This window comes from Epinephelus moara, chromosome 12 (genome assembly GCF_006386435.1).
Source record: "Epinephelus moara isolate mb chromosome 12, YSFRI_EMoa_1.0, whole genome shotgun sequence".
Classification (NCBI taxonomy): Eukaryota; Metazoa; Chordata; class Actinopteri; order Perciformes; family Serranidae; genus Epinephelus; species Epinephelus moara.
Window position 1 is genome coordinate 8,120,104 of NC_065517.1, and position 24,062 is coordinate 8,144,165.

The window sequence follows — 24,062 nt, forward strand, 5'->3', positions numbered from 1 at the left end:
AAGCTCTGTCCCCTTTGGTCCTCAGCCTGGACTCTGGGACAAGCAGAAGACCTCTGCTCAAGGATCTCAAACTAGGTAAAGGTTCATACGGGACTAACAGGTCTGAAATGTAGTCTAGAGCCAGGCCATGAAGAGTCTTAAAAGTAATTAATATGATTTTAAAATCGATCCTAAAACAAACGGGGAGCCAATGTAAAGCGGCTAAAACTGGTGTGATATGGTCATGCTTCTTGGTTTTGTTTAAAAGCTTTGCGGCTGAGTTCCGTACAATCTGAAGTCGATGAAAGGTGTAAGGAAGCCACTGCAGAGGGGATAAAAAACCACATGTAGCTCCAGAGCCATAGGTTGCCTACCCCTGCCTAAGAAAGAGCTATTCATGTCTACATACAAAGTGGTCCTCTTCTACAGAGTTTGCTGTGTTGTTTCTACAGTAGCCCAGAACAGACAGACCAAATCCTGGCTCTAGATAGGGCCTTTCGTGTTTTTGCATTTTCACATCAGCCACCGTAGTTCTCCTACATGCTTGGTACATGGGAGAAGTTTCAGTTGGTTGCAATGTGCAACTTTACCACTAGATGCCACTAAATCCTTCACACCAGACTTTTAGTTATTAACATGACTTGCAGTTACCACCAACAATCACTGATGCTGTGTTCACACCAGGTGCGCAAAAAACACTTAGTGCAAATGAATTTCATTTTAAGTCAATATAAAGATGCAGTTAGATGTGAATTCCCACTGGGGGGCACAATGGAAGCAATATGAATGACGCAAATTAAGCAAGTAGTGCGATTTTGCATTATACACTTATTCACAAGAGTGGAGAAAATTATGCGTGCCGTGGTCGCCAATCAGCACAGAGATCCTCCAGGGATTTATGACACTGAGGACGTACTGGTGGGAGTTCATTCATCGATTAACTGATTTCACGTGGTACGATGTGAGTTATTCGCACGTATGAAGCGAGTCAACACAAAAAAGACTAGCACTTAAACTCGCATGAGTAACATAACAAGAAAATTTGCATTGCCTTTGATGTGAAGACAGCATAAAGCAGCTGATTTTTGATTTGTTTGTCTGGAAGCCGATTTACCATATGTTATAAATAACTTTTCAACCAACAATGTAACCCTAATATGCAACATTTTATTAATAATGTAATTGTAGATGTTAACAATGATACACCAATGTCATGAAAACTGAACTAACAAAATGAGTCTCCACTGTGACTCAGTGTTTTGGATGAGGACATTTTGTAAAGGCATATGTTGGGATAGGCCACACAGACTTTGTTATATCGTATCATTATAACCACAATAAAACCCAAATCCTGACACATTTGCTGGGGCAGTGTGAAAAAACTGACCTGCTACTTAAATAGACATTTGTCAGACTGCTGTAAAGGAAAGGCTTTGATTTTGTTCAGCTCTGTTAGTCCTTCTCACTGTACATGTTATAAACCCTGAGGTCCCAAGCAGCAGATGTCAGTCTACACAACATAACACAGTTCCACTTTTGATGCAGACAGGAAGTAAAAGACAAAATAACGGATGCTAATTCTAAATCACTGGCCCACCCCTTTCAAGCTTTGTGCCATTAGGGTTCTATAAAGCACCAAAAGATATAAACAGTCTTTAGGTCCCTCCCTGCTTCTGTTGTATTCCGAGGCAGCTGTGTGCCATAAGGGAATTCCTGGACCCTGATTTAAGCTGGGGCTCTGACTGATCTCTTTATCAACTGTGAGGGATGGGCTAAGAGACGGCTGACATGCTATCTCACATCTGGAGGGCAGACAATGGGGGAGAGCAATTGTCCTTTACCTCAAACCTCAGCAACCTCACAAATATCTCTGAGCTGCTCACACCTGATCTGTAATTAATTTATAATTACACTTGATTACATCTTGCATCTTACTCAATTTATAAATAATTTACAAGAGCTTTTCTAGAGCTTAGTAATTTGGTTATTGATTTTTGGAAACTCTACTCTTATATTTGTTGAAGTATATGTTTGCTCACAGAAAAAAAAAAACAACAACACATTTTGCATTTGTGATTTTACTGTGCTTCCTGATCTCAGCACTTAACTTGTATGGTATTCTATATTTTCTTCTATTGTCATCAAACCCTATGTTCACACCCGTCATCCTGTATAATGTATACATGTATACAGCATCTGTCTATTTATTCTTGGCCACCGACGACGTCAAAGTCATCTCTGTCATCAGCAACACATATTTTCAGTCTTTGATGTACAAAGGCATTGTTCTGTGCATATAGGGAGAGGGTGGACTGCATCCACCCCCTCAAAACCCTAAAAGAATCCCTTCTTCTCTCACATCACCATGTCACAGTAGTCATAAGCAATTGAAGAATTTCAAATTCTGTGTCATGGCTGCCAGGAGGGGTTTCACCACCATCAAAGCTGATGCATGCTATTGTCCTCCTTCTTACACTTCACACTGCGTCTGCTGCAAACAAACTCACCCTCTGTTTTTCCTTCTTTAGTGTCAGCTCACCATCCCCTATTGAAGATGATTTTGCTGCACATATAACTGATTTATAGAATAATCATGACATGAAATAACAGAATGCTACACATGCTTAGCAGATAGTCAGAAGTGAATGTTTAGATCATAAATTTAAGAAATCACTGATAAACAGAAAAAAAGATGTATAAAAGGTTTACCTATTTGCATGTTACACACATTCTTACTTCCAACTTGTCAAATATGGCAGCTTGGTCAGTGGCCCCACGCTTCAAACTATGAAGCTCTAGCAAAGATGTAGCCATGGATTCAACATTGGGAGGGGGACCAAATCTGGTTGCCTACCCCCCAGCTACTACTGGATACACATGCAGGGCGACATAAATGCCAAACACTTTACTCAGACGTCACCGGAGCTATCTGACAAACATGATGCAATAAAGACTTTAAAGGGTAACTATGCCCCTTTTCAAAATTCATACGTTTTTCAGATGGTGTAAGAACACAAATATGTGATGTCATCAAGTATAAATTCTGGAGCATCTACACAGACAACGAATGGTTAAAGTTGTTCTAGACAACATATTCTCACTCCAAACATTTCCACGTTTAGCCATGGACTTTCCACGTTGAGATTTGAAGATGCAAGGTACCCTTGGTGCGTTGGTTGTCGATGTTCTGAGACGTCATTTCAACTTCAGCTTGTTACATGCATTGCCTGTTTTCAAAATACACTTCTGTTTTAATAGCACAGATTGCATTCTGTCCCTTACTAAATAAATGCACTACCTTGGTACAAAGGTGCAAATTGACTTTTTTTCCCTTTAAGCAGGGCCAGCTTAAGGCATAGGCAATATAGGCGGTCGCCTAGGGCGCCACATTGTCTGGTGGGCGCTGGGAAAAAAATGAAAATAAAATAAAATAAAAAATAATAAAGCCCATCCTATTTTTTTCCGGAGGTAAGAAATGAACAAATACAGAAAAAAAAAGATGGAAAGAGAGAAAGCAAGAAAGAAAGAAATACACTTTGCACCCCTGTTCCTCAAAATTTTTCATCTGCCCTGCCCCTGTACCTGTACTGTGCGCACTGAGAGTGGGGTCTGTGTCAAAATCTGGTCAAGATAGGCAGATATTTACATTTTACCTGCATTTCATAATAATGAAAAGGTCCAAGCCTTCAGGTGCGGGAGGAGGAGGAAAAGAAAGTCCGATATAGAGGTATGTCCACTGTCTTATGTTATCTTTAAAATGCCGTTCTGTGTGTAACGTCGTTAGATGTTTCATTTGTTGCAGCTAGCTAGCTAAGTAGCAATAAAGCTAATGCTACATAATAATGCTACGATAGCTGTTGGACTCAGATAATGTTACAGATTGAAGGATATGAGACTGAATGGCAAGCCAATAGCTAGCTATCTGGATAACTGCTCCTTCTTGTGCTGAAATTTCGCTGACAAATATCAGTGATAATGGCTAACACGAACTTATCCACAAAAACAGATTTCTGCACTGGCTTGCACCAGAGATGTGAGCGCCACTTGGCATCGTAGCACATTGTAGTAAGCTAGATTGATATTGAAATATATCAATGAATTAGGTCTACACTGGATTACTGGGTTGCCTATTAGCAATTAGGCTAAATAAAAAATGCTGTTTTACTACTATTAGTGAGTTCTGTGACATTTTATGATTTACACCGACCCCAGCAGCACTTTTTGTCTTGAAACCATTGTGGTCCCTGATGTTTGTGTCCCTAGTACCGGTGGGGTAATGTGGTTCAGGGGGGCACCAAATCTCAATCTTGCCTAGGGCACCAAAATGGCTAGGGCCGGCCCTGCCTTTAAGAACAAACGGACATGGTTACCTTTAACCAACACATGCATGGTTGGGTTTGGTTTTACAGTCACATAGGAAGCGAACATCAGCCTCCTGGGTAAAAGTGTTTTTGGATCCGTCCACCACCACTTCCACCCACCCTACTCAGACTTTTTGCCCCCTTAACTTGTGTGGGTGTCCGGACGCATTTCTCCCTGACGCCACCAGGTGGTGTTACAGAATAACAACAACTGACTGCGTATCATGCCAACATTAAAAAACAACTTTTTCTGTTGCAGTCTGATAACTGAGGTCACTGCCCAGGCGCCAGTATTTGATGACTTGAGTGAGACCGGGTTGTTCTAGATGACACTGAGAGCACCCAGGGGAATGCTCTGAGTCTATGGGTACATCTCCTATCTCACACTATAATCAAAATCAGGCTCCCATTCACTGTGGAGCGGCTCCAGACTTTTTACTTCATGACATCACAAGTTTGAGACTTCCTTCTCTGGTTGCTGGCTTGGAGAGAGAGAGTTACTCATGTTCACTAATATTGATTGAACTTTCTGACACCATGGAAGTAACATATTGCAAATCTTAATTTAGGTACAGCTCAGTACAGAAGGGGGGGGCGGCTGAAAACCGAGGGGGGGCGATGATGTGATGCATAGTATTAGAAAACATATGCAGCCCAACTGTCTTATCTAAGACACATAGATACACCAATTCATAAGTTTTACCGTGATAAGAAACAAGTTACAATAACACACTGCCACTAAGTAAATATACCTGCTTTACTAACACAACGTTCATTGTAACCCACCATTAAGAAACAGATGAAATCCCGAATAACCGCACTAGCCAATCAGAAGCAAGAAACAAGCCAGGTAATCCAGAGCAACATAAAATCAGACTCCACAGATCAGACGGCGCTGATCTAACATGTCCAACAACATATGATCAATAACCACATTGCTAACAAACACAAACATTAGCAACAATACAAATGATAAAATAACCACCTCTTACCTTCATAGAGTTGCAGTCTCCTCTTTCCTGACGAGTGGAACCTCCTTAACAGCATGCTCTTTACTGTTACTATGCCTGCTAAATCCCTTTGCCTTATCATTAGCTTGCTTCCAATTAGTATATCCAGTTCTTGTGAAAACGGAGTCACTCCCTCCAAATTTCCTGCAGGGAAAACAAAAGGCGGCATCTGCGTGCTGCGAACATTCAAGCCAGTCTCTCTCGGTGTACCAATTAGCCGAAAACAACCGTTTACAGTCATTATTATGCTGTTGTTTCTTTGGAAACTGCTTGAGACGAACTTGAACTGGCTTGTCAACTCCGAGGTCCTCTGGTAAACCACACTGCTGCTGCGAGTGCGATGTCGGGCTCTCTGCTCCCGGTGAACCCGGCTCAGAGGCTATGGGCGGCGGCGCGGGCGGTTCACTCTCCTCGCTGCGCGGCTGAAGTTCCCGCTGCTCCTTCAACGTACTTGGCCTCGGCAGGTGCTCCTCGGCTTCTCCGGTGCTCCTGCTGCCAGGCTGCAGGGATGCCGACGGTGTAGTTTCTGGCTTTTTAGCCATTTGCAAATGTCTATCCTGAATGAAAATATAGCTGCTAGCTTGCGCTTGAAAATGCGTTCTTCCTCGTTTGTTTGTTTTTCTCCTTGCAGCGGGATGACGCACTGACGACGTAACGTAAGCTGTGTGATGGGTTCAGGGACAACTGGAAACTCGGAATTTGGATTTGCACCACTGTTCATTTTGTTTTTAACGAGTCAGTGGATTTTTTTCCGAGGTCTGGTTTGTTTTGAACACATCATAGACTGAAAACAATAAAAAAAATGAAAAAATAAATAAATAATAATTTTTAAAAAATGAAAATACTACGTTTTGACTGAGAGGGCGACGCCCCCTCACGCCCCCTCTTGACACCGGGTGTTCCCCTTTAACATTAGTTGAATACAGAAATGAGCACCATTGTTCAGGACTCAAGACTTGTATTTCCCATTGCTAGGTAAGTGTACAAGGCCATTGGAATTCTTTTGCAGATTGTTGTGCACATGTTGATCACTGGGTGAACTCCAGGTAACTTAGCTATGATAGCTAACATAAGTGATGGTCGATTCATTAGCGCTTGCAAATCTGCCCATTTTCACAAAAAGCGGGCAAACCACAAGCAGAATGTAATACCAAAACCAGTAGTAATAATAATGGCAATTTGTGAATAATTATTTCAAATTGTTTTTGTTTTTTTTCCAAAGTTTTTGGCTATTGAGGGGATATATCTATTATAATTACTATCCTGTGCTTTAGGTACTCCTCTAGCGTTAGTTTTGGACGGTCAGAGAAGGCATGTCCAATTATGCTTGCTACACACAGGAAATCACCAAAGCTACTGTAGGTTTAGACAACAAAACTATTTGTTTAACTTTAGGAAAAAAGATTGTGGTTTAGTTTAAAATAATTATGTCTGTTATGTAACTTAAGCAAGTTAACACCTATGTGATGTTAAATAAGTAGTTAAAAAAAACTCATTTGGGGTGACCTCTGGCTCACCTGGTATACACACACCTTTCTTGACCATCCTCAGATGCATTATCAATAGAGGCAAAAGCACCTAATAAATTAACTAAAAAAAAAAGTGTTTGACACGAACATTGGTCTCCTTGGTGGAAGCCCTGTGTTTGTTTGACCCATCCACCACCCCTTCCTTCCTACCCCTACTTTTGCTCTTTATATTACATCAATACCATGGATAGGTTTACATTGGAGTTAGTTAAAAGCCTGGTACCAGCGCCAATGGCCACTGACCAAGCTGCTGTATTTGACGCGCTGGGAATAAGAACAAACATTTTTTGACATGTTATTTGCACAGCATAGGCACTGCTGAGCTTGACAACAAGAAAACCATGTGGCAACAGCAAGTCTCTGTATTTTGATAGCTGGAAACAATCGAGAAACATATTCCACCACTACAAAACCTCTTTTACAAATGATCCAGATTCCATGACATGATTATGTGATTATATAGGAGTTAGGTTTAATTTACAGTGGCGTGTAAACAAATAGCTCAACCACGGCTGTATGTGTAGCTCCTGCTCCCTACCTGGCTGAGTATAATTGAAGAGGATCATTGAAGCTTGTAATACAATAATGATAACTGATTGTATCGTTGCTATCCAGTTGTGATACATGAGCAGCTCTAATGCGACACCTTGATGATCAGTTAGAGGAGCAGTGGAGCTCTGTGCGGCTCATCCTGCATTGTCCAAAGGGACCCAGCATGATAGAGAGCGTAATAGCTCCGACCGGCTTCTCCACCCCGAAGAGGTGAGGGGAGAAGACACTAAATCATGTTTCCTTCCTCCTTGCCTCTCCTGTTCATTTAGAAGCAGAGACTAATTTATTCAGCCTCTCTGCGGGTCTTTCTGCTTTTCTCTTCTCGTTTCACTTCTCACTGATGAAAGCGCAGAGAGCTCTATCCGTTTAAGGAAACATACGCAGCAATAAATCCTTGCTTGGCATCTACGAGGGCTTTCTCAAGACAACACTGGAGCCTCATCAGAACACACCTGCCCTTGCAAATGTTAAGGCAGATTTCAACTCAGCAGTGTTGTATGGGTACGAACATGTGCTGATATGGGAGTACATGAGTGTACGGTATGTTGGATGGAATTTGCATCTCCAAGCACAAGCTGTTACAATGGGGTATTTTGTGCAGAGCAAGCCTTCATTGCCCAAAACAGCTGTTTGTGGTCCATTGCCCATTGTCAAACACATTCAGTGATACATGATTTTAATCTCACTGTCCCTGTGTGGAAGGACTAAAGAGCTGTGTGTATTTACACTATCAGGGCTGGCATGAATCTCAGTGTATGCATTGTCTACCTTTTCTCCCCTGGTCGGCTCATTACCTTTTTCTTTAGCAACATCGAGCTCTGATGTTTGCTATGTGGATTTATCACTGATTATGTTATTCATCTGATTCTAAAACTTCACTTCTAGAACTCATATCAGTACTGCTTTCTGATAAATCACCTTTTATAAAGATTTTTTTAATTTTTTTTTTACTTTTTAGTTTGCACTGAAAATCATGTTTTCCTACAAAAAGTAATTCACAATGTTGGGCAAGTTTCTCTCAAAATGTAATACATTACGTTATACTAGTTACCTTCATTTAAAAGTAATATTTTACTTTAAATATAACTCTCTGTGTAGAGTAATAGCTATTAATTACACTACTTCTGTGTTACTTTATATATTTATTAGTATTTAAACAAATATTGAGGTTAACACAACAAATGGAATGGCGTACGAGTACGATTGGAACGAGGAAAAAAACTGGAGGCCAGCTACTCATACCCGCTGCTTTCAGACAGCCCTAGGACTCAAAAGCAGAACAAGATACACTGTAGACTTTGCAGGTATATTAATGGAAATACACTTTACATGATAATGCACAGTAGGCTATAGCATGACCCAGATGTGCCGATCCCCGGCAGCACCCTTCTTGTAGTGTATAATGACATGACAAAACACAACAATCTTCGGATTATATTTTTTCTGGTGGTGCACTGACCCCCAATACTGGTAATTTGTATATTTGTGTAAGGCTCCGATCATGTGACAATTGCGCTGATGGTTCTAAAGAAGGAACCGGTCCCTTAAGGTGGCAGGCTGGGGGGTGGGTCGGTTACAAAACACAGGACTTTCCCCAGGAGACTGGTGTTCGGAATGTGTGAACTATGAGAGAACTTTGAGTTATTTTATGGTACATCGTCACCATGTTCCACAGTAACTTTCTTGCCTTAACCTAACCTCTGTAACTTTACGTTAAGTAGGTCACTTTACGTTACATACTTAATTTCATATATGGGGCGGAAATCTGTAGGTTATTATGAGCCATTGTGCGTGCACATTTGTGTAGAATATCATAAGAACCGGTGTATGAGGATACGTTGGCAAGTCACTGAAAAATGCTCGTAAAACTTCAAATATGACAAATAAACACCTGTCTAAATTCAACACCTGGTCTGGTTGCCAAGCAGCTGATTTGTTATTTATAGAAGTTCCCCAGATGTATAAAGCCAGGTTCTTGGCTACCTCAAATTACGTGTCCAATCCTCGATCCTGTAAGTTATTCATATTCCTTTAGTCCGTAAGGGTCCTCAGATCAAAAGAAGTTTTTTTTTCATGAAAATGAATCCAAGTTGTGAGTATTGTTTTAACAGGATTGTGTTGGTGTGTCGGGTGCCATAATCCTCAAGTACTGTAATTCACTATCTGATGCGCTGTCTGTAGGAGCTAGATCAAATGAATGACTCAAAATTTATGTATTATCTGAAGCCTAATTTTTATACAAGTATATTCATACTAGTGCAGCCACACCCACTAGAAGAACACTTCACAAAGTATCACAAATACAGAAATTCTTTCTAACTTGCAGCCATTTATTTCCAATACAGATGACAACATACTCCTGCCAACCTGATATGGGAAAGACACTTATCTTCCCCCTCAGACACCAACCTCTGGACACAGGCCTGCGAAAATACATTTGAAATGACAAAGAACACAAATCTACATCTGAGTAGAAAATCTTCCAGAGAGCACTCATTACTCAATACAAAATGCACAGAGCAGATAAATGTTCGCACTGCACTTTGGCCACCACAGACAACTACCTTAATCATTCATGGCTCTGTCCACATGTACAGCACCTCTGGTTTGCGGTAACTCAGAAGCTCTTTGCAATCTTTGGTTGCAGCAATCCTCTCCTATGTTGAACTTCCACCAAAACACACATTAGGTGCTAGTGGGTGTAATGGTACACAAAATGCATGGTTTGGTTCGGTACAATAAAGTAGTGTCACGGTTTGGTACAATATTGATACAGCAAAAAAGTAGAAATGCAAAAGAAATCTACTTGACTTTTGAAATATTAAATGAATAAAAACTAACACATTATACATGTTAGAAAATACCTGTTGAAGTTGAGACCGTTCAACTGTTTTTCAGCATTTCTGTGTACTACTATATAAAAACTACATTACTTCTGTCATTAAAGCACATACTGTATATCAGTGTGGTTTCTTTCACTCACTGTGTGTCGGTGCTGAGTTTGCTACATCCCTCTGAGCTCTTTCAGTCTAATAAATACATGAATAAACATCTGTTAAATGTCAGTCATATAAACACAAGCTAAACGGCCATCACTAATGTACCTTTCAGTCTTTCAAGCTAAACCAGCTACACTGCTCACTGCTGTGGATGTGTGCTTTGTGATAACATTAGCTGCTGAATGAGAGGCTATAGCCGCACAGCGGCCCTGATGCCCTGGTTCGGGGGGTTTGTGCAGTGCTTCAGCCAGGGTGTCATGTATATTACTGTGCTTCTGGGTTAGCGGCTGAAGAGAGTCTGTAGCTACGCAGCGGCTCATTCTTTGGCTTGGTGTATACCATTCTTTTTTTATCCTTTATTCTCTCTCGCCATCCTCCTCATAATCCACAGTGACATCGAAGTGGCTCTAAAAACCACACCTGTGGAAATGTTTTCAAAAATTCCTGTAATATGTTATATCCTAGACACATGAAATTTTGTGTGCAAGTTGTGTGCAAAGGCCACTCAAGAAACATGACACCAGTTGGCCAGATCAAATTTGACACACAAGTGCTGCTCAATATGCTCTATGAAAAAGAACCATGATGGGTAAAATTTCACCATTTGGAACTTTTTGAAAAACACATTTTTGACATTTTCTCCTACACCATAGGTCCAATTCATAACAAACTTTCTGTGGATTATTGTTGGACCAAGCTAATCAAAAGTCATTAAAAGCTTGTTGATATCCCATTGTGTTTTAAAGATACTGACCAATGAACTTTAGAGAGGGTGTAGCTCAGCACATAAATAGACCTAACGCCATAAGAGTTGAACCAATAGTCACAAAACTTGTAGAAAATGTCCACATAAATAATTGAATCAAACCTTGAAAGTTTCTCATAATAAAGCAATAGATATTTGTGCAGAATTTGATTTTCACCATCTAGGGTCATGTCTCAGTTGATGCACAAAATTTGGAAACCTCAAAAAATCATAAAAAATCATCACTACATGCTACAGAGCTGAATTTTTTTCAGCATATCCACTGAACTGCAACCTATAGTCAGTTCTGAATTTTGTCACTATATTTCTAAGAATATGCAAAATTAATGAACATCTATATCTCCAAATCTTCATTCAAAACAACCAAAATTCACACAAACATTCTTTGGGTACTAGACATCACATGTTTCAAATGGTGTTCAGATCAGTTTAACGGTTAGCTCACAAATTTAATATCTTGTTGTATTTTGAACTGTACGCACAACGTTTTGTATTTCATTGTATATCCAAATGTCACCAAAATATTTGACAATTTATCTGAAATCAGCAGAATGATGTGAGGTTTTTTATTAGATTTTTATCACCAGCGCTTTAACTGTAATTGATATCTCATTGCATTTTGAAGATATTGACTTATAAACTTTAGAGGGGGCGTGGCTCAGTACATAAGTCCACATGCTTTGGGCAAATCATCACAAACCTTGCAAACAGTGTCTCAAGACGTACCAGGGACACATCCTGCAAGTTCTCATTTAAATTGACCACTAGGGGGCATGGGATAACACAAATCAGACTATAAATTGATTGTCCAATCATTACAAAGTGTGCAGGGTATCTTAAATAATAATGATGAACCATGTGTGTTAAACAGTTTTGAAATTGGTCAATAGGAGGCGCCATCACTTACAAACAAGTGCAATGACCTTTCACAAAATGTGACCATAAATCAACGAGGGGTTATTTAAACATTACCAAACTCTGTGGACTTTTTTTTAACTAAGCCATCAGAGCATGTCCCCGAAATGTTTCTGCAGCTGACCAATAGGAAAGGACAGTACATCCAAAGAAAAGCATAGAGATTTGGACATTAATTAATGAGCATCTGTCTTATTGTTATAAAGCCTGTTGTTTATCTTTAATGCAGGCATCCCACACTGTCAAAGGTCTTGATCCTACCCAGCTTTCAAGTTTTAATGGTCCATGCTAGCCTGAACCCCCTGGAGTTGTCGCTTGCCGCTATATTTATTATAATTATTATCATTGTTAATACCCTATTTTTTGTTGCCTTCTTTTCGCTGTCTCTCTCTCCCCTTTATGTCCTTAAATACACAACTCCCATACACACACATGCACCTACTCACAAGTGTATTGCTATAAGAAAATCTAAATCCATCTTTTCAATGTTACTCAGGTAGCTCCTGTTAATTACTTAAGCTTATCTGTGTTTCTGTCCTTTTTGTTGTTGTTGTTTCTCTCTCTTGCCTTGTCATGTCTCATGTGTCTTCCTTTTAATCACTTGTCTTGTGCTATTAATAAACAATCCTGATAAAATAATAGGGTTCCTATAATAATAGACATGGGCAGCTTTAAATGAAAAGTTGTTAGGAAATTAGAATTAGAGGCCAATGATTCACCGGAGGAGTGTTGCACATGAATTAAAGACATAAAAAGATAAGTTAAGGGTCATGCTGGAAGAGGATTTTCTATGACCTGGCAACCCCAAAGTTACTGCTATTAATGCAGTGTTAATTTTTGCAGCTATTTTAGATTTAGACTTAGTCTTTAGATAAAAATGCTTTGGAGTTTCAGTCACATTTTAGTCATTTGTGTCATTCACAGTTTTAGTCTAGTTTTAGCCCATGACAACTTTCAGCGTTTTAGTTGATGAAAATTCCTGACATTGTAGTCAACTGTTTGTCATTACTTTTAGTCAAGATGATATATATATATATATATATATATATATATATATATATATTTTTTTTTTTTTTTTTTTTACAATTTTAACTTATTCAATGAGGCTTATAGGGGTATCAGAAGTTGGGATCAAGGTGACAGGTTGTATTGTAAATTTTATGTCGTCATAATTATTTTTTCTACAGCTACAAATAATTTCTACACACTTACAAACTTGCATTTTTCCAGCTGATTTTTTGACAGCTTAAAGGATGATTTACGAGCACAAACTTATTGATCATCATTTGATTGGGTCAAATCACTATTGGGGGACTCAAAACCTTTGACACCACAAATAATTTGAGACAACTAGAATTGGTACCCAGGTTCACGGTAAACACTGACTTGTCGATCTCAATGTTAAGAAACAGAATCAAACTATCTCATCCTGAATTCTTTCTTAGTCTTTATCATGTAAACGTATGTCCTCTCACAAAGTCTATGATTAAAACTGGACTTTCAGCTGTGACAGAGAAGTGAGTTCAGACTGTTTATTTACAGCACAGCTATACTCACAAACCTTCTCAAAACAGTCAAGATCTGAGTGGAGTCTTGTGGGAAACAGATGTGAAGACCAGTTGCCAGAGGCTGCTTGCTCTGCTGCCATTCATCGGCTAACGAGTGGAGCTAGCTGCTAACTGCAACCAACAGACTCCACAAATCCATTCAACACTTCCCCTTTCCACAGGCAGACAGACACCCATGGGCGGCTTATTTGCTGCAGCATTACAGCTTACAACTCGCACCAGTGGCAGGTTTGTGTGCAGGTTATGGTGCTGACTATTTAGTGGAGTTTACAGCCAGTCAGCGCTCTGTCATACAGCATTAGAAAAAAAATTGCAAGCACTGCTGTTGCTGGCTGATCTGTTCTCCACTCCTCATATTTTGAATGTCTGATAGTCCCCCAGCGAGGACTGTCCACCAGGACTTTAACCTAGACACGCACGTTTGGAGCCAAGATGACATTTAGTGAACTTTGAGTCATTTTAAGGTATGTCCTCACCATGTTTCCTTTCCTAAACCTAACCACTACAACTTTACTTGCCTAAACCTAACCTCTGTAAAATTATGTTAACTATGAAACTGTATGTTAAGGATGTAACATCATTTGTGGGGTGCTAATTATTATTAATTACTAATTATCATCATCATTACAACTCACAAATCCATTATAAAGGGTGTCTTATTAGAAAGTGCCCTAATAGTTTTGGTTACTCAAACTATTCGTCCTGTACAGTCCTCTATCAGCTGTCAGTATGCCAGTAACACACATTTAGTGTAAGGGCATCACATCAGTACTCTTCTACAGACTTAATACTCTGTATTATTACATTTTCGCATGCAGGCCTGATCAACGTCCAATCCACTATGGAACAGTAAAGAGATTTTATTTCTTTATGTACTACAGTATAATACAATCAAAGCATGTTGTATTTTGCAGATGATGCTTCACAAGTATGCTGAAAGAGCTAAAAAAAGTATGACTTGGCTCATTTAATAGCTCTGAATCGTGCAAAAGCTGTGGTTGCTTCAGTCTTGAGGGAGTGCAGGATTACACCGTCAAACAGAATCCTTAAGTCTGATAGATCATATCTCATCCCAAATGTAACAGGTTTTGGCAGGGCAGATTTTTTCTTCTTGTTTACATCTTGGATGCATATCAGATCAGTGATCTCCAACATTAAATGATTGAACTAAAACAGCTACGACCACAAAAAAAAAGTGCACAGCCCTTGAAGCAGCTGGTTATGATTACACTAGTTGTTACGCTATCATTTGATCATGCCAAGACAAACTGGCACGTCTGGTGGTCCAAATGTCAAATTTGCTGGCCCTGTAAACTGACAAGTTGGAATTTGTCTCAGAATGGTCAGGTTGGGCACAGTTAATGTAAAAGGTGCATATGAGCCATATGTAAACAAGCCAACATTCCAGGCAGATTATTTAAACTTCTTTATTGAAAGAACCTGAAAGTGAGTGCACACAAAATAATCACCTACATTCACTCTTCCATATAAATCTGGCTTACTTGGGGTGTTGTTTATGACCCGTATGATTGTCTTACTGTTTGTGCTTGTTGCTCCATTGGACCTCCTGTTAGCAGTGACGCCACATTCCAAGATCTCAGCAGTTACTGGGGTGAATATAACGTTAGCATAACTGAGAAAAAAACCACAGCTAAACAAATACATAAAATGAAACAAATAAAATTTATGATAAAATGTAGCACAAACAAAATCCAATGTTGTAAAGGATTTGAGGATATGCCAGGTAGACATCACGCGCATGTAAAAGAATAGTTTGAAGCAAGATTATCACAGGCTGAGAGATTTTCCAGGGAAAGTGCAGATGCCCTGAAGTCACATCTCAGAAGACATAAACTGGTGGCTGTGTGCAGCAGAGAGCTAAGCCACCTTTACCTTGACAGAGGCATGAGCATTTGTCATGCAGATTATGTGGTGCTATTGTTTATGGTTCATTGATTTTTACAGTGTTTGTGTTCATTTGCATTCTGCATCCCTAATTTGATGCAAAGTACGGTGTACTGGGAGGGTAGGCATGGCAAAATGCATGCACTGATATAAAATTAAATCAAACAGCAAACAGCATAAAACAACTTGTTTAAGAAATTCAAAGTTTGATCTTGTCTAATTACATTTACCATTTAAGACACTGTATGGATTTTAGCAATTTCAAATTATTCTAAGGACATAGGTTCTTTTCTTTAAAACCACACAATCTCAGAGAAAATGTGTGCAGTCTTTGTGTTATTACTCATCCTTTCATTAAATTGTTAGATAGGCCTTACTGGTTCTGCTGTAGGTAGTAGCAAAGTCATACATTTCCAAAGTCTACCCATATGAGGGATTTAGTCAGTGTGGTTGGTACAGCAACAGCTCACCAAGCTTCTCAAAGATTGTTTAGAAATGGGCAAAGACAGAGGCTGTTTTACTTCAAACCAATAAAATGGCGGAATTCTAACACTAAACTAAATAACTCAATGATAGGGATATTATCAGCCTATTGAATGGCTGTTATCTGCGGTTAGATGGCTAATAGATAGTGACTAGGGGCCTGCTTCATCTACTGGTAGATTCAGAATACTGTTATCAGCCCATTCAATGGCCATTACCAGTTTGTTAAGATTTACTTTTACTTAAATTAGTTTTAGGTGCCAAAACGACATGGTTAGGTTTAGAAGATGATAATGGTTGAAAATATTGGTTTCACATTGGACACAAACCAAGGTCTCCAGGTTGAAAGTCCTGTGTTTGGCTAATGCACCACCACTCCCTCACATCCTATGTGCAGACTTTCTCACATATTGGAGAAAGTCCCGTGAAGGGCCTTTTGTGGCACAAAGTCTAAGCTCCTGATAATGTTTTTTTTCAATGTAAGTAGGTATGGCAGGTGTAGTGGTTTTGTATTGTCTGTCTTGCGTTGTGTGACTAACCAGACAAAGAACGTCTCTCTTTGGCTCCAACCAGCTGTTTATTCTGATAACAACAGAAGCACACTGGATCTTGCAACAACTGTGGTGGTAAAAAGCTCCATAAATTGCTAAAAGACAGAAAGAAAGAAATCATTCAGCTAACAGTCATTGAGCAGGTTACATGGGATATTTTCTTCTGAGGCTACATCTAAGCTAGCAAGTCACAATGTGGTGAGCCCAACAAATGATGTCACTGCAAAACAATATCGGCACCAAAATAAACCAAAAAAACCCAAAGTCCCTTTTTAACATTATGACATGTAAAAATAGAAATTTTACAATTCAACAAAAATGCAGTGTTTTCAGCATTTGAAGAGAGCTTATCAGAAATGTGACTTACCACGGGGACAGCATACCGCAGACTGGCAATGATAAGCGAGATGCCCCACTTAAGTTTGCAGGGAGTAACCTTTGTGAACACCCTGCCATTCTGCAGAGACCTTGCAGGAGGCATTCACTGAAAACTGAGCACCAGTCCCAGTGGAAAACTAATATTAGATGAAAATAAACAGTATTGATAGAAATAAAATAATTTAAGTCACATAAGTAGTGGTAATGACAACAATTGGCAAGTAATGGCAAGTGGGACCATTAACCCTGCTACACAGGCCCCTATTAACCCATACTTATAATGCTTATTAAATCCCAATAGCTCATTTTTTTTTTACTTTGCTACAGTATTGATATAAAACCAAATATTTCCAAATATAGTTGCCACTGATTATGCACATTTAATGGATTTTTGGTCACTCAAATATCCCAAGAAATACAGCATTGCCATGAAAGATTGTACAGACATCCATGACTGATCAGGTAGATTATTTCAGACTTAAAGTAAAGACTCAAACCAGAGACTGCCATACCAAAATATTTAGGATTTGTTTTTAATGCAGATCATAAAATAAATTTTGATTCAACTGAGGAGCAACAAAAGTTTAAACATTAATTTAAATGAAACCATATTAAACTAACAGCAATAATGTAATTAAATAATTGATTAATGTGATCAATCAATTAAACAAATAAGAAAACCAAACAATGGGAGGACCATGCTGCACCATGAGGGAGGCTGGGGTGGGGCTATGCAATGAACAATTTAAAAAAACAAATAAATCACAAATTATGTAGGAACACTACACAAAAATTAGTCAGTATAGATCAAATTAAAGCGCAATACTCAAAAAGTATGGCCTGATAAATTAAAGGCGCAACAAATCAACTAATTGTGGGAAAAACAGTGGTTGGCTCCTCTATTTAGGTGTTGGTCTCCAAAATAATCAAAAGCAAATTAATATAACAGAAAAAAACTTCACACACATTTTGATAAATATATAGTGTTCAAACAAATGATACACCTTGTAAAACAAGAAGAAAGTTGTTCCTCTCAGTCAGAGGCTTGCAGATGATTGGATTCTAAATTTACAAGGAACTGAGTTAACTTTTGATTAAAATCAATAAAATCTGCTTTACTAAAAATTGTATTATTTAGCATACCTTACTTCTTGGCTGGCATGCTTCGGCAACGACTCCAAGGTTTAACTTCAAACAGACCGACCCCAGTCAAACATTTGTACCCATTATTTTAAAAGGATCTTTATCTCAATGAACTAACAACTATTTTCTTTCTTAACAATCATGGTTTTAAAGTGTGTTCTATTAAATAAAAGGCCTTCCAATTAAGCAGCAAACAATGGCCCTGTTGCCCTTCCCTGCTACAACTATGTATTTATCAACTAACCTGTGTCTACCAACTGCGTGCTAATTAGAAGTTAGCTTTGTCCATTGGTGTGGTGATGGCTGTGAAACATACCAGTGTTGTTAAGTTAAAACCAAGTGTCTCCAACTTCAAACTTTTTACAAACCCTAAGAAATGTAGTCTTGATTTTAAATGCAAATAAACTGGCCTGTTTTCAGCTATCAATAGGAGACAGAAGAATGACTGAAGGACAGGGAGCAAGCTGAATATCTGGCGCTGCTAATGTTGGCTGCCTTTTCTAGTCATGTCCTCCAATGGAAATGTGTTCCTGAATGTGAAAGACTTTTATTTGAAATCCAGTTAGCTTGAAGAATACGAACGTTGAATGAGATATGGGATACAAGAAATCTATATCATCTACAATATGTTAATTCCTAATAAGAGATTTGTTTGAATAAGGCACTTCTTCAGATTTGGGAAAGGAGAATATCCAAAGCGTTCATTAAGTCCTATCTCTTTTTAAACTACGATTTCAGAGCTGGCTCACTAAAAGTAATGACACCGGGAGAATATAATGGACTTTTAAGTGGTCTGGACATTCAGACTGAACTGGACCTCGGCTTTAATTTTACAGTATGAAATGACATAGCAGAGATGGGTTAGCAGTGAAGAGAGATTTTCACAGCTTAATGGCCCTCTATAAATAGAAGAATTACCAAGCAGACACCAGACAAATCACTACTGCAGCCATAAGCTTACTATATCTAAGCTCTCCCAGGGGACCAGTGAATAATGATTATGAAAATTGGCCTAATTGTCTTGATACTGGAATGTCTTATAAGGTTCACAGGACTACAAACAAACTGGTTAACGCAGTCCCCGGAGGCTCTCAGGTAAAATCCAGACTGCTGAGTTTACGGAGGAAAATTTATTGAATAAACTCAACAGGAACGTGGCATTCACATAAAAAGAGAGCTGAGAGCTACATGTGTGTGCCAGGTGCACTCACTGATTCATCGCTGGGTACACTCATGTATTCAAGGTTCACTACACAATCATTTTAACCTCAGACAAATCCTCGCCCCCTTCAAGACAACGTGATTTCACAAAAATGTGTGAACAACTTACTTTTACTTTTATTGAGGTATTTTGATTTATTTTTTGTAAATATGTTTCAGATTTCCTGTTTATGCAATAGCGATCTGTGATGTTTAAATGTTAATTTAAGTTAAGAAAAGAGGACAAAAAAGTGAATCCGATATACATAACAGGCAGGTGTATAAATGAAACTTAATTAACCTTGATGTGAAGTATTTGGTTGATCATGCAGTGAGCATGTAATTCAGGAACAATCCAGGCATTTGACTGCTTAAGAAAGGTGATCATGCATCAATCAGACAGTCCAGAGAGGGCCAGCAAAAGAGACTGTTGAAGGCGAAGTTTATTGTAATTTGTTAATTTATCAGCTCGAGAACTTTGGAGGAGTTTACAGTCTGAAACGCACACAAGGACACAACTTGAGGTTTGGAAACAGTGAGAATTATTAAAGCTAAAGTTAACAAAGCAGAAGTGACATTTGAATGGCTACCAACCTGGAAAGCTGACCAAGAACCCCAGATAGCGCTCTGAGTCTCCAGTGCATGGCCAGGTGTTCCTTTGGCTGTGAGGGAGAGATGTATGCTGCTGGCCCACTGTTGGGACGTCGCCATCTGAGCAGAATTGGTGCAGTGACCAGTTGGACCCTTCTTCACAGACACTTGATGCATAAGGTACCTTTTTATATTCATTTTCGCTCCTTTACAGGCTAACTGCCAGCATCAAATCAGGCTTGCAATGTTTTTTTGGTTTAGATAATATTGCTGGCTTAGATCAAACAGTGACTATAGTGTGTGAGCCCACATATTAGTAAATTATATAATTATTGTTATTTGAGTCATTTATACCCATTTACATGGTAAAACACAGTTTTTCTGTTAGTTTGCACCTCATGAAAGTGTGAGAGTGTTTAAAGGACTGGTATATAGTCAGAAACTTAAGGAAAACTGTTTTGGTTAAAAAAAAAAACAAAAAAAAAAAACTAAGGAAACACAGAAAACCATTTAAAACTGTATTTTATTTCAAACTTCATTTTACAACAAGTTACATACTTACCTAAGTTGTGTGTGTATGTGTGTGTGTGTGTGTGTGTGTGTTTTTATGGTACATTTTCTTACTTGTTACTTGTTGAGGTGTTGTATATTACCTACACCTACCTAAACCTACACTTACCTGAGAGGGATCCAGTACCTGCAAGGAAAGAGAGAAAGATTAGTATGAAGTAACAAGAGAATATAAAGGGGAAGTGCATGCAAGATAAAGTTTATGTAAATAAATTATAGTTGCTCACTTGTTTATTTAGGGAACAAGGAAAGAACCAAAACAAAATAAGTCATGAGAACCATAGTTAAAGAGGCACAGAAAGAGCTCAGGGCACTGCCTTTAATATTATCACAGGGGCAGTTGCGCTACAACAGCATTGCATGGTGGTGGCACATAATGTGTTGCATTACATGGTGGCTGCACAGTTTGGCTTTGGTAAGTTTAGAAAAACATCATGGTTTCTGTTAAAATAACTATGTTTGTTACATATGACATGTAAGTACCTTATAAAATGTGACATAACTAATGACGTAAAGGAAGTAAGCAGCCCACGTAAAGTTAAACAACTTATCCGGTTCATTTGATGTCTTACAAAATGCAGAGACGACAGTATGATATTGTATCGATTAGTGCCCAACAAATGATGTCCCGTACCAAATGTAAAGTTACATACTTAATGTAAGGGTACGCAGGTTAGGTTAAGGCAAGTAAAGTTACATAGGTTAGGTTAAGGAAAATACACGGTGATGATATATCTTGTAATGACTTGTTTTCTGGGTTTCACACAGTTCTGAACAATGGTATCCTGTGGAAAAGCCCTCTGTTGGAAAATCCTGTGTTTTGTACATTCAGGAGGTAAGATCATCATAAAGTGGCTAAAGTATGCCACATAATGTGACATAACTATAAAGGCAGTAAGAATGTTGAGTCAAACAACGTATCCTCGCGCAATGGTTTGTATATCTTACAAAAATACAGAGACAATGGTTTCTATGTTATCCAACAAACTGGCAACCCACAAATGTCATTATGTACTCAACATAAAGTTACGTACTTCAGGTTGAGTAGTTATGTAGGTAAGGGTTAGGAGAAAAAAAAAAACATGGTTATGATGTACTTTAAAATGACCTAGTGTTCACTTGGATTAGATGGTTCTGAATACCACTCTCCTGGGGGTAAGTCCTGTGTTTTGTGACCCATGTACCTCCCTAATCTTTCTCCTTTCATACACTCCTTCTCTCTTTACTGGATTCAGTGCATAGGTCACATGACTGCAGCCTTCCCAGTTATGCGGGATAAATATGTGGAGTATTGCCTTTTGTAGGTATACATAAAAACAGTACATGAGACCAGCTCGAGTTAAAAGAATTCAATTTAGACTTTTGGTTTCACATAGGACCGAACTATAAAAATCTGGTGTTTGTTTGACCCATTCAACACCCTGATCTCATCCCAACACGGACTCTCTTGCTCTTTATACTTCCTTTGGGGCTGAACATTCACCACTGCCCATTGTGTGATATCGTTGCACCAAGGAATTTGTGTGTCCAACACAACAAACAATCCTAATTGACTTTCCATTGGCATCATAATTTTAACACATTTCATGCCACCACCATATAATACAGTGTTAAGAGGTTGTGGTTACTTCACATACTTTTGTGAGACTGGGTTGCTTGAAGACCATCATTATGCTGCTTTTGACACAGCAAGTTGAGGAAAATTCACCAACATGTAAAGTTTGGAAGCAGTGCAATGCCAGCAGCATCAGGAGCTGATCTCTCCTCCGAGCCCAAAAGACAGATGTTGATGGGGGTGAGGCAGAGCACATACCATTGCATTCAGAAGCCTGCTGGGTGAGCTGGACAGAGAGGAAATAAGCCATCAACTTTCACTTTTGCTTGCAGGTTGCCTGTGTGCCGAACACTCCCCAGAACCACCTCCTCCCACTCCCTCTCACTGAGCACACTGTACGTCCAGACCCCATCTGGTGCCCGACGGCTGATTCTTCACATTCTGCTGCATTGTCTCCCTTTGGCCAGAGAAACAAACAGTGTTTTCCCACGGGAGTACTTTCCCTGCTTGGATCAAGACCAACCCAAATGAAAATAAAATGGAACACAACAATGCATCCAGCTCAGAAGCTATATTCCTCCAACACATACCATCTCCGCATCTAAAGCATCGATGCACACACATTGTGTTTTTGGAGTGGAAACTATACCATTTCTGCTTTTATGTCCCTGTTGAGGTTTGAACTTATGGTTGCCAGCTAATGCATAGTTTATGACCTTAAGGGGAAGGAGCCGAGCCTGAGGGGCTGGGAGGATCATCTGCCCAGACGTGGGTCACCTTAAATCCTCAGGTCAGCGTGTTTATTTCTCCCAAGGTGCCTATCATGATTTTACACACTCCTATCTTGTGAGGTTATTACACTAGCTACGTGAGAATGGTGGGATTATGCCAAGACATAGGTCCTATAACTGACTGCACTGCACAAAAAATATGCTAATCAACTGTCTTAAAGCCACACTTCCAGTATGTTTTTGGGATGAGGTACATGTATGTTCACTTGTTAATGGTGAAAATTAATTTCTTCTATGTTCTGGCATTTTCCGCATATTTGAGCAATGATCTGTAGGCCCAATGTTCTGTCTTTTACAAGATCATTTCAAATTTTAGAAATCAAAGCTGCATCATTGGATTTTATGTCCAATTAAGGACAGAAAATGTGCAGTATACAACATCTGAAATAATGTTAGATTATTCAGTTATTATGGTGAGTGTGTTAGCAAGCAGTTGCCAATTCACACATCCAGCAATTGTGTTTCTGGCCAATTTAAGAATTTATATCTGATATTCACTCTTCTTTTAGATCTTTGTTTGATCCTTACTAACTACTAAGGAAAGTACCCTGCTTTAAATGTTCCACTTTCTTTAGCACACAGCTGGTTTATGAAAATGAGTTTTAAAAACAAAACAAAGAGTTAAAAGAGGCTTGAAAGTTCCAAAAAGCTGCTTTGTTTCCCACCTTTGAACACTACAGTTTTTATGCCGCTGCCCCGGCAACAGCCTTGTAAAAGAATATCTTACTTGGTGCAAAGTATTTGTGATATCTCATCTGGCACAAACATCCATTTGGACTCAAGGATGAACTAATTTGAGTTTGGTGGTCAAAGGTCATCATCTTTCCCATTCTTGTGAACACAATATCTAAAGAACGCCTTGAGGGATTTTTTTCAAATTTGGCACAAATGTCCATTTGCACTCAAGGACAAATTTATTAGATTTTGGTTGACAAAAGTCAAAGATCAAGGTCAGTGTTACCTTGTTCATCTCATTCTCATGGACACAATATTTCAAGAATAGCTCAAGAGAAATTCTGCAAATCTGGCAATAACACTTAGGGCTCTAGTTTCCCGGTGCGGCGCAGGGTGGCGCAGGGTGGCGAACCCCGCGCAGAGCTAGTTTCGAGCAGCGCAACCCGAGGCGCGCTCAGTTTGGTAGTTCGGCAGACCGAGGTGCGCTGAGATGGGTGTGGCGGCGCAGCAGGGGGAGGTGTCGACAGATCCAGCTTGGCGC